Raw genomic sequence first — 12039 nt, 5'->3', positions numbered from 1 at the left:
TAAAATTTTTTACCTAGATTGAGACATGACAGTAAGTGTTCAGCAGGAATAATTAATTTGAAAGTTGTATTGCTTAAAAGTTTACTTAAGGAATAAGCATTATTATGTCTGCATTAATATTTAACCAAGACTTTCCAGAAAGCCATTAACTTTTAAAACCAAACTAAAAAGTTTCTTTGGAATCAAAGTAACGGTAAATATGTGATATGGGGAAGATTGACTGTTCTTTAAATAATTGTTTTAACACCATGGCAGCTTAAAGAGCAACTGAACTGCTTTTTTGAATTAACTTCCTTAATTAAAAAAAAAAAGAAAGTAGTTGCAATGTTACAATATGATTTTTTCTTTTTCTTTTTTTTTTTTTTAAGTGAGGCTCTTTTTCCAAATGAAAACAAATAAGATGTTTATTTTTTTAATTTGTACTCTGGAGTTTGTTAATTTAAATAATAAATAAAGCTTTCACCAGGAAGTAAAGAAATAATACGTAAAATAAGAGCTGAGCAAGCTGCTCTGTACATGTACAACTGTCACAAAGCTCCTCACTTCTAAGTGGAGAAATGTTTTTTCACTCAGGCACTGCATTATTTGTCAGGTTAGAAGACAAACCAGAGCTGCTGTGAACATCAGGACCTCCTGCCCATGAGCCTGTAAAAATTGTTTGGGCCCCACAAAGCTGGCCCTGAGCCCTTAAGGCTGGCAGGGTCTGTAAAGGAGCAGCAGCTCACTGAAGTGTCAGAATCACTCTGTTTTCATCTCCTTTCACTGCTCGATTCTTCAATAACACAAGAGTCCAAAATTTGTATCTAATAAAAGGTTAAAGAGGGAAATGTCTGAGGGTCCTTTTGAACCTAGAAAATATTATATGAGTCTATGAAATAGAGTGGAAATTGACAGTAATTATATTATTAAGAGAAAAATTATTACAAGAATTCAGTACATCCTCTCCTGCTTTTGTCCACCAGCAATACCTTTTGCAATAAACAAAACAACCTGGCAGATTCTCAGCTGAGGTAAAAGTAAATCTAAAGCAAGGTCAAAACAAGATTTGTAATTTGGTTTGAGAGAAAAATACCTAAATGACAATAGCTCATCAGAGAGTATGTGTTCATTCACTGACAGGACAGGACAAATTTTATAAATGAATTCATTGCGACAGCTTAACATTGTAGAGTAAGTTGTTCAATATTTATTGGTGCATTGCAGATGTTCCTTTATTCCTATGATTGCACCTGTTTTGTTACCATCTCGTTGTAAGAAAGAAAATTAATGGAGAAGTATAAAAGGGGAGGCACTAAAGCAGAAAGATCAACTCATTTTTAATCTGTGATGATGACTGTACACGGTGACACATAAATGTTAAAAGAATTTTAAAATATTATACAAATACCATTGTGCCTCATTTTGTCACATACAGTTACAGCAAATGAAAAATACCCTCCTGCTACAAGCTGCACCTAGAACCTTTTGTTTCTATGAGCCTTTTCTTCATGTGGGACTTCCTGCTGAAGCAGAGAGACTCTCAGTATAGATGATCATCATCCTTATCCAGAATATCTAATACAGAATGGCAGCACTGGGTCAACCTGGCCAGTCTCAGCCAGGTTCTTATAACCAAACTGAAAAGACTTATCTGGTTAAAATGCAGAGATGCCAAGAGAAGACATCCCCTTTTCCCCTTTTCCCATAAAGCCCCTTCTGGCCCCGGTTTAATAAGGACTTTTAGAGCCATGCTAGGAGAGAGTGCACAGGACCCAGACCGAGGAGGTGGCACAGAGAGGGGTGTGCAGGGCTGGGAGCCAGGCACACGCTGGCCAGGACAATCCCTTTCTCCTGGCCACCCCACTGCCAAGAGATGCTGAGGAGCAAAAGCAGGAACTGCACTTTGTCTCTTACTCAGATTCTGGGAGTGGTACAAAGATAACTGGCAGAAGTCACTTAGATTGCAATCTAGACACAGATTTCAGATATAGAAAATCAGAAAATAGGACGGAAGGAAAAGAATAACTTGGATACAATTAGAAGGATATTTGCTTTCATGGTTTAAATTATATTTAGCTTAGTTTTTAACACTTAACTTGAAATGTTCCGACATTATATGGGTTGCTACCTACACTGAATGTGTATATGAAGTTTGTGAGGGTTGCCATGGGAATTCTGGCTTCCATGCCTGGAAAATCATCTGCAATTTGACAAAGCTCATCAATGCTATTGCTATACGTGTTCATTTGCCCTCAGAAACATTTGTCTTCTGAAAGACCTTTATGGACAAAAGTACTTTTTCTTCTTTGCTTTGTAATATGTCATCTCATTTATCAAAAGTATTTATTCAGAACAAATACACGGCAGGGTTTTGAAGATTATTCTTTGGAGTCCCTGTCCAATAACATGAATCCAGATGTTAGATTATTCTAATTCATTATTTGCAGTACAGCTATTTTACAAATTTATTGGTATTAATTTTAGTTTAAAAATGTAAGATCAGAGCAGAAATGAATCTTTGAGTAATTCCAAGCATTCAAATGTATTTATATGGTGCTCCTTGGGGTTTTGGGTTTGTTCATTCGTTCTGAGATACCTGAACATTCCCAATATGACTGCTCACGACACCATCACCATGCTGTGATCCAGGATACATGGAAATTAATGAAGAGACCAAAGACTGTCTCCCAACTGATCGACATTCAAGTTATTAATAGTATTTGGGGAGAATTTGCTCATTGAAAAGAAGCAGGAGCAGAAAACTAGACTCAACTGCCTTGACTTATTCATATATTTGGCAATGATCACAGTCTTTCTGCCACCTTTTTTTAAAAGGTTGGAAGGTGATTTTTTTGGGGAGGGGGCAGCATTTTGCATTGTTTCATTTAAATTATCTCAGCTGTTCTCCAGCAGTGGCAACATGTTTAGAAAGGAAGCAATAAAATCTTAATTATAGGGCTGTACAAAACAGCTACAAATGCATATTCTACTGCTGCATGTTCTTCAGAAGAATGTAATCAATTCACACTGTTTTTGAATGATGTTTCATATTGTCATCTTGTAAACAGATCTTAAAATAGCAAGTTTATAAAGAAAGCTAAATTTCTGTAATTATGAAAGCTTTTCTTTTTTCACAGTTAATCCTAAAAGAAAAGGTGGAGGCTGGAGGTGCAACAGCTTTGGTTTTGAACCCCCTACTGAAGTAAAAGAATGCTAATAATTTGAAAGTGGGTTTGGGTTTGTTTTTTTTTTTTTAAGAAAAATGTAGAGCCATGAAACAACACACACAGCTAAATATAGTATGTCAGAGATGAACTTAAAATGTTGTTTCTGTAATGCCACATCACCATGACTTTGTTAATGTAGTGAACAGTGACATTTTTTTGGATTTCAGTAAGAAACATGACAACAGAGTTTACAGAATTCAACCTTTACAAAATTTGTTTTTTTCTGTATTCTTTAACTAGTGGACAGTGGCTTCTGATCCACACTGTGAGGTCCTGTTGAAAGCTCAGATCTCTTGAGAACTGAAGTGTAATCTTGGGTTTTAAACATGACACCAACTAAGGCTGATAATGCACCATCAGTGAAAAACTTAACTAATGTTTCATTACAAGAGATTTTGAGAAAAGCTGCAAATCAAATGTCATGGAGATGGAACTATCCAGAATATATTTCATTTTTTGGGGCGAACTTCAAAGAAGCTGGGCTCAATGGATAAATGGCTAATCACAGTTGTAACAGCTCTGTTCAGTATCTGTAGCAAGATAATTACTACTGACTAGTGAAAAAAAGGAACCTGAATGAGACCAAGGGAGTTACACCAGCCCTCTGCTCATCCCCTTTACAGGGACATGTCCAGTGTATGCAGGGGCTGGGCACTGGTGAACATGGAATAGTTCTACCCACAAGCCAGCAGCACAAAGTTGCCATTGAATCAATTTTTGGTTGCTGAGGCAGAGCTCCATTTTTGATTTTAAGTCCCTCTCTCCTTTGGCACTTGCCAGCAAGCTTGAGCAGAGCTGACAAAAAGCTGATCAGCAAGCTGAGAGTTCCCATACTCGCTACATAAGAGTGTCATTTGCTGTAGCAAAAGCCTCTCATCTTGGACTCCCATGTCAGAACTTCTGATGAGGCTCCCTGTCCGTCTTATCTAACATTTCCTTGCAAGGATATGCTCATAATATTTTAATGACCAGGGAAAGAAGGTGTGCCTGTTTGGGGAATACTATGTATTTTTAAACCATAAATTATTGTTTCAAAGTGATCACTACTAGAAAAAAAATATACATTGCTTTGCCTTACCTCTGGAAGTTGCTTCCAGAGTGATATCCCCACCCTGTGGCAGAGGGCAAGAAAAGCTCCTCAGTTTCCTAAGTCTTCAACAAAATACACGTAGTAGGAAGGAGAAAGGCTGTCAAGTCTCTCGGCCTTTTCTGTTTCCGAAGTTTGATCATGTACTTCTGCAGCATATGGGTATAACTAATTACATTTTCTGAGCAGATGTGCAAGAGATGGATTGATATGCCAAGGCTGGTAAATGTCCAATGAGGAGGCGACTGGTGTGCCCATGACAGATTTTGTAAATGAGACATTTACGGAAATGGTGAACGTAAAACATTTCATCTTAATATGTTACTCCTGAGGTTAAAAGAAAACCAAGTCCATTGTCAATAGGGAAAAAATGTGTAATGTGTCCCCATTTCTACTTTAGAGAGAAAGTTTGTTTCAAAATCTGTTTGGAATATGATGGGTTTTTAAAGCTTCTTTCTTCTCTCCTATGTTCGATTTACTCTTGTAAAAGAGAGGTCAATAGGAACGCATTTGGAAGAAATAGAAGGTTAAATTCCTCTCTCACATAAAAGTAGGATTTTAAAAATGGGGATTTTTTAATATTAAAATGAAGAGTCAACTGATAAGACTAATGAGAATCTGTACACACTACATCTGAGCAGAAGAGCAGACCTGGAATTAACGCTGTTGCTCCTTGACACAGTACGTCAAAGCAGATTTGAGTGACCATTCAGACGTGATCAGTGGCACAGCAGCTAAAGCTGCTGAATGTGTACCCGAAGCACAATAAAAGCCTTATGGATTCTGTCCTTTAGAAATATACAGTACTTCCTACTTCAGTATTAAGATGTTGAGAAGTCACTTTGCAAAATAAAAAAGACATTGTTTGATATTAAAAATGGCATTTTTCTGCATTACAGCCCTTTTGTAAATCAGTACCTCTGATCATGTAACTCCCTTAGCCAGATCTAGATATGTTCCCACATGGCTGACTCTAGGGGGTCTTCTTTTGTTTCCCTCATTTTGTTTTTAGACAGAGCTTAAGGAGATTTGGGAAGTTTGTATGTTTTCTGTAAAGAACTAAAGAGGAAGAGTATTTTGCCTCTTGAAGTGACTCAGAATTGTCACCCTTTTTATTTCCCCCTCTTAAGTCTCTTCATTATTATTCACATATTTCAAATCTTTGTATTCACCTTCTCCACACCTTCTCCAATTTTCAGGTACTTTTTCTTCATAGTGAATTTCTGTCTTCACTTCAACATTCTTCATTTCCCTCTGACACCATGTAATATTTATTACATCAGTGCTAAAGCTGCATGTATAATTCATAAACTATTTTGCTTCTTTTCCTATTCAAGTATGGCCCATAATAATTCACTTGAAATATTCATTATTTGAAATGTGTCACTGAATAATTTTTGCAAATAATTCTTGGTTTGTGTATTGTTCAGAGGTGCAACCAAAAACCCAAGCAGCAAAACCTCAACTTTCATCCAACCATCCCCTGATGGAAAGTCTCCTTCCTATGTGGCGTTTGGTGCACTTGCTGAAAATGTCCCCACTCACAACTGGCTTCTTGAAAATGCTCCTCAACATTCACTTCACAAGTTCTGACACAGAACAAAATACCCACCAAATAAGTGAACATTTTTTGACTCCTTGGAAAGGAAGGACTTGAGAGTCAGTGGGCTGTCATGCTTCATTCACTTACTGTCTTTGCTCCTCAGCACCATCAAACAGCACAAGTTACATGTTTCTTAAAAGTACATACGATTTACATTCTCCTCTGTGAGGGTGGTGACGCCCTGGAACAGGCTGCCCAAAGAAGTTGTGGGTGTCCCATTCCTGGAAGTGTTCCAGGCCAGGTTGGAAGTGAACCATTGTCTGGTGGAAGGTGTCCCTGTCTGTGCAGGGGAGCTGGAACTAGATGATCTCTAAGGTTTCTTCCAACCCAAACCATTCGATGGCTCTATAATTCTGCATAGCCAGAGACAACACTGATACCAAGAGCAACAACAGCGCTGGGGTTTCCCTTGCAGCACTGACCCTGGACTGAAGACATGCACACCAGAGGCTTCCTGTATATTCAGCCATGTACTTTTCAGCCACCAGTGGCAGTCTGGGTGTTCTGACCTCTCTCTGTTTACATGGATGAGGGATACCACACTTTGTGGAGTGAGGGGCTGAGCTTCCAGGAGTTTGAAACCTGGTGGGATCAGGAGGTCACATTTCTACAACTCTTGGCTTCTTGATGGAAAAATTGGTGCCAGAAATAAAAAAGCGACAACAAGTTTTAGTAGTTTATGGGTGTTTCCAGGCATTTGTGTAAGCACATATGTAAATACTGCAATCCTTAAGATTGTCACCTTTCATGACCTACATATGTTTTAGTTTTGTTGAGAAAGCATGAACACAGCAGTTTCTGCCCTGAAGTTGGAACTCCTACTTGGTGCTACAGTGGAATTAATATTTACCTCTGCACAGGTATTTTTGCTATGTCCTAGGGCGCAGGCTATTTGCATTTGTAGCAGAAGCAAGTCTTTGCAAAGTCAGGGTTAGGCCTTATAAAAATGTTACGTATAAGCTACAGTAAAGCTGTTTGCAAAATACTGTCAGATACTAAGTTCTCAATGACATTTCTCTTGCAGTGAGAAGGCTGTTTTTAATTTAATCGCAAATTAAATTTCAATCATTTGCTGCTTAATATTCCCAATGTAGCAGTAAATGAACATTAAGTGATGTAATGGCAGCTGAGGTCCCTGACCTAATCATAAAAGGAGGGATGGGGGCAATCTTTCCAAGCATCAGCACTCGGTCTGTGCTCATGTCAGTTTTCCACCTCCTGCTTTCATTAGCAATGCTAAGCTGAAAGTGCTGACCCTCAGGGTTTGCTCCTCTTGAGCAACAAAATTGGAAGTGAAATGTGTGTGGCAATCTGCTGCAGTCTGAGAGCTGCCAGCTGTACCTGTGCTCTGCAGAGGCTCTGGGAGCGCGTCCAGGGCAGCAGGGAGAGAAGCACCAAGAGGGAGAGAATGTGGATCTAAGGGAGCTGTGCTTTGAAGAGGAGCAGGGGAAGGCACTGTGTTATACACCAAAGCAAACAACTAACTTAGAAGACAGAGGAAAACAAATATTTTTTTTTCTTCTAAATTCCTAGTAAAACCTTGATACTTAGAAATATATATACAAGGAAGACCAAAAAGTATACAAATGGCACTGAGAAGTATTCTCAATCATTGCCTAAAAAGCTGTGACTTTTTGGAATCGTGTCTTTTTTCTGTTAGGCTGAGCTGTCACACACCATAACCCAGATTCTGTGGATGAATGCGAATCCTTTAATTAATTATTACTTATTGTTTTTCTGTCTGACCCCTGGAGTTGGTTTTTGCAAACTACAAATTGTCAGAATCTGACTCACAGTTAGTGCTGCTGGAAGTGGGAAAGATCAGAAGTATTCACTTAACAAATGTAGATGATAAAATAAAATGTCACATTTTATTACATACTTTCATTCCATCTGTCTGAGCAATTTTAAATGCCAGATTTAAAGAAGTGCCAGCAGGCCATGTCTTTCAGGGATGCTTGCACATGGCTGCACGCACTTTTAGCATTTCTCTTCTATTAAAAGGATAATTTGGTGGCATGGCAAACTCCTAGACGGGTGCAAGAACACATGTGTTTGCATGTTCCTGCCCCTGTGCCAGCTCCTGGGGAGCACACTGGGAATCACCACATCTTGATTTCCCTCTCCCTAGCTCACATGACTGGTTTTCATGGCACTGCCTTACCAGGGAAGCTGCACCATGGTTTCCATACAGCTTTTGCAGGTCACCATTGCTCACCTCCATGCTGCTTGCTAGTAAGAATCTACAAGAACATGTCTCTTACTGGCCTTTCCATCACTCACAGATTTCTCTTGTTCACCTACCAACTATTCAGGCTTGGGAAAATTTCAGATTATGTTTTAAGTATTTCTGTTTCCATCAGTGAGGCAGAGAAATGGTGGCAGTGGTTAGTTATGAGGTTGGGGTGCCTTTTTTAGCTCCAGTGAGGTCCCACCAGGCTGCTCTAACTTCATTCTAGTTTTTGCTGGGGACAGCACCTGCCCTGCTTGCCAAGGTTGTCTGACCAGCCAGATGCTCGGGGCCCACCCCATCCTCCTCACCAAAGAAAGAAGTGAATCCACATCAGCTGAGAAGTCCCTTAAAGACTGAGTGTTTTAAAGTTCTCTTGAAACTCAAAGCATCTCCTATGTATTTTTTGCTTCAAAAATGTGGAAAAAAAAATGAACAGGAAAAGAAATTCCCAGAGGAAATAACAATAGAGAAAAAAAGATTGGGAAATGGAACACAAGGAGGTAAAATAAAAGATGTAAAGAGTCTCAAGTCACAGAGTATTGAGGAGAGGAGGAAAAAAAAAAAGAGATAACAAATAAATAAGTAAATGGTACATACTACTTGTCCAACTCCTGCTCTCTGTACCTGCTCAGTGGCATTCCAGCTCTAATGCACAGAACTGGCACTGCACAGGGAGAAGAGGTTTTTTCTCCTTGGTAAAATCTGACTGACTTTCAAGGGGGACAATGGTACTACTATACAGGACAATCTGTTACTACCCCAGTATTAGTGAAAATAATGTACAAACCAATGAACTGTCAGCAGTACCTCTGTTGCCACATCCACCCCATGAAAAAAAAATCTCATTCCATTCTTTACCCTTCAAGATTTCATGGCTTCACCCCAGATGGCAACTAAGCACTTGGGCTGCTTCATGTAAGGCTTGTCCTCCTTTGCTTCAGGTGGCTACAGTAATTCCATAAACTGCAATTCAACAAGTTAAAGGTATTTCCATGACAACATCCATTCCCAGTTCCTTTGGACTAGAGCATCATGTTTAACGTTGCAATGAATTCCTCCCCTTCCCCCTGCTCTGGCCTAGACTTAGCCGGACCCTGCAGTCCCTCAGGTGCCAGCCCAGGCCATGGCCAGTGCCGGGATCAGAATGCCCCAGGGTCAGGGGATCAGCAGCACAGGCTGCAGCTGCAGCCCAAGCACAGAGCAGCCGCTGATGAGCCCTTGACTCTAATGCACAGTGAGGCCAGTGAGCCCCACGGCAAGCACAGCAGCCTGTCAATTATCAGCCAAACTGCAGTAACAGCTCTAGCACATTCCAATCAAACCTGTCTTGATTTCAAACCCTTTGAGCCCCACAATGAGCACCAAAAAGGGCTGTTGTACTTTTACCCTAGATGACACTAAGCACTCCACAGAGGGGCACTCACTACTCCCTGGTGGATGGGGTAGAAGACCAGAAGAGTAAAAGTCAGAAAACTCGTGGGTTGAGATAAAAACAGTTTTATAAATAAACTAAAAGATGCAGGCAAGCAAAGCAAAACAAGGAATTCATTCAGTACTTCCCATGGGCAGGCAGGTGTACAGCCATCTCCAGGTAAGCAGTGCTCCATCACTCACATAATGGTGAGTTGGGAAGACAAAACATCATGACCCTGAATGTCCCCTCCTTCCTTCTCTTTCTCCAAGCTTCATGTGCTGAGCATGACTCCATATGGTCTGGGATATCCCTTGGGTCAGCTGGGGTCACCTGTCCAGGCTGTGCCCTCTCCCAACTCCTTGTGTACTCCCATTCTCCTCACTGGTGGGGTGAGGTGAGGAACAGAAACGGCCTTGATGCCAAGTGCTGCATCAATAGCTAAAACATCCCTGTGTTAACAACACTGTTTTCAGCACAAACCCAAAACACAGCCCCAGAGCAGTTACTGTGAAGGACACTAACTCTACCCCACCCAAAACCAGCACAGCTGTTCTGTATGTAATTCTTTTGAGAATTTCCCAACTTGTCAAAGCATGTAAAAAACCCAGCCATGTTTCAGACTGGAGAACAGACAGCTCCCTCTACACACACACATGCATTTCAGATGGAAAGACCTTGAAAGGTGCAAAATTTCAGCCCACAGATCCTTACCATTGACTGAAAAAAAGATTCTCTTCTCATATCACAAATAAGCAGCTACTTGGAAATCTAGGCAATAAGTTTTCATGTGATCTTCCAGAGAAATTCAAATTGCATTTTGAAGTTAAAATTTACACTCATTTACAAGTATTCACAATAACTTGTTTTAAAAAAAAGCATTACTTCAGCTGTTTTTAGGTGCATGTGTGGAGACAGGCATAATTGTGAAGACATAACCAAAGCTATTTATTCCTCTTGGGACCTAATTTTCTATATTAAATTAATTAGAATTGGACTTCCCAATTGCTAGAAGTTAAACTTTCATATCGGTGAACTGGAAAGCAAGATGGTAAATTGCACTGGCTGCCTTTGAGGAACATAATGTATTCTTCAGCCTTTCCTTTAAAAGCTGGCAGTACAATGGTAATGGTCAGAGAAGAAGATGCCAAGCATTTATCAAGTTAAGGATAATTTAAAAAAAAATTACCAGAAAATACATATACTGGAGCCAAATATGTGACATATTTTAGCAACCATTAAGCACAGTTCTGCTGAAAGAAAAAATTGAATTTATTGAATACTCCATCTTTCCATACTAAATCTTTGTAAAGACCTTGGTTTCTTTTTTGTGTTTAAACTTTTATCTTGATGCCTGATCCCTGCACATAATAGCAGAATAATGTAGATTATTAGAGGAGGTAAACTCAAGGATTGGGATTCAAACATGAAAACTTTGCTTTCTCCAGGCTACTATTAGTTTTGCACCCTGCCAGTGAGCAAAGTACGGATTAGACTTGCAGAAATCTCCCCACTGTGCTCATGCCTTGGGGAGGATTTAGATCAGACTGATTGTTCCAGTAAGTCCCCAGTCTGGTGAGAAGTCACACTAGTAATTTGCATCTTCATAAAAGAATTAGCAGAGCTGTTGCTTTGAAGTTCAATTATCCATGAGCATGTTTAAAGCAGAATATTGGAAATTCATTGTGCCGTTTGCACAGCTGCAGAGAGCTGAATACACAGGATGTTTGCAGGTTTGCTACTGAATTTTCCACACACCCAGGGAAACAGGGTGCTGGGAAATCTCCAAAAGGCCTAAACCCAGGGGCAGGCACTGAAGAGAAATGAAGCTCTAAAGAAAGTTTATAACTGCATTGTGGACATTGAGGATAAACTGAACTGACTGCTTAAGCATTACAAGGTGCCAGCTGCAGCTCTATAGTTTCAGATGAATTAAGCTTCGAATTTAAAGCAGGGGTTCATGTTCATTATTTCTCTGGATGATGTAGTTTCCTTTTTTACCCTGTCTCAAAATTTACAGTCCTTGCTCTTTGAGAACATGATGGAATTCCTATGAAATAGACAGTAAATCAAGCAGTTAAGGATGAAAATCAAACTGTAAAATAGGCCTCTTGTGAATTTATATTTTGTTCACAATACTACTGATTTTTTCACATTGTTATCACTGTTAAAATTCACTGGCTGCCCACCTCTTGAAGCACCATCTAACATTAAGGATTCTGCAGCCTGTGGAAGCTGCAGAATTTGTTACAGGAAGGTACTTCCTTGAAAGTATTTGTTTACAGGAAGGTACTTCCTTGAAAACCTAAGAGAAACAGACTGATCTGCTCACAAGAAAAAAATATTACAGTTGTCATGTTATCACAATTAAATGACTGCCTCTGAACACACTACTATTCCTATGGCAAAGAGAATTACAAAAGGAAATACAAGTGAAGAAGGTTTTTTGAAATGCAGTAAATAAGGAAGGAAATTTCATGCAAGGAAATCCAGGGTACT

Source organism: Zonotrichia leucophrys, chromosome 8, assembly GCF_028769735.1.
Source record: "Zonotrichia leucophrys gambelii isolate GWCS_2022_RI chromosome 8, RI_Zleu_2.0, whole genome shotgun sequence".
Classification (NCBI taxonomy): domain Eukaryota; kingdom Metazoa; phylum Chordata; class Aves; order Passeriformes; family Passerellidae; genus Zonotrichia; species Zonotrichia leucophrys.
This window is presented reverse-complemented; position numbering follows the sequence as displayed.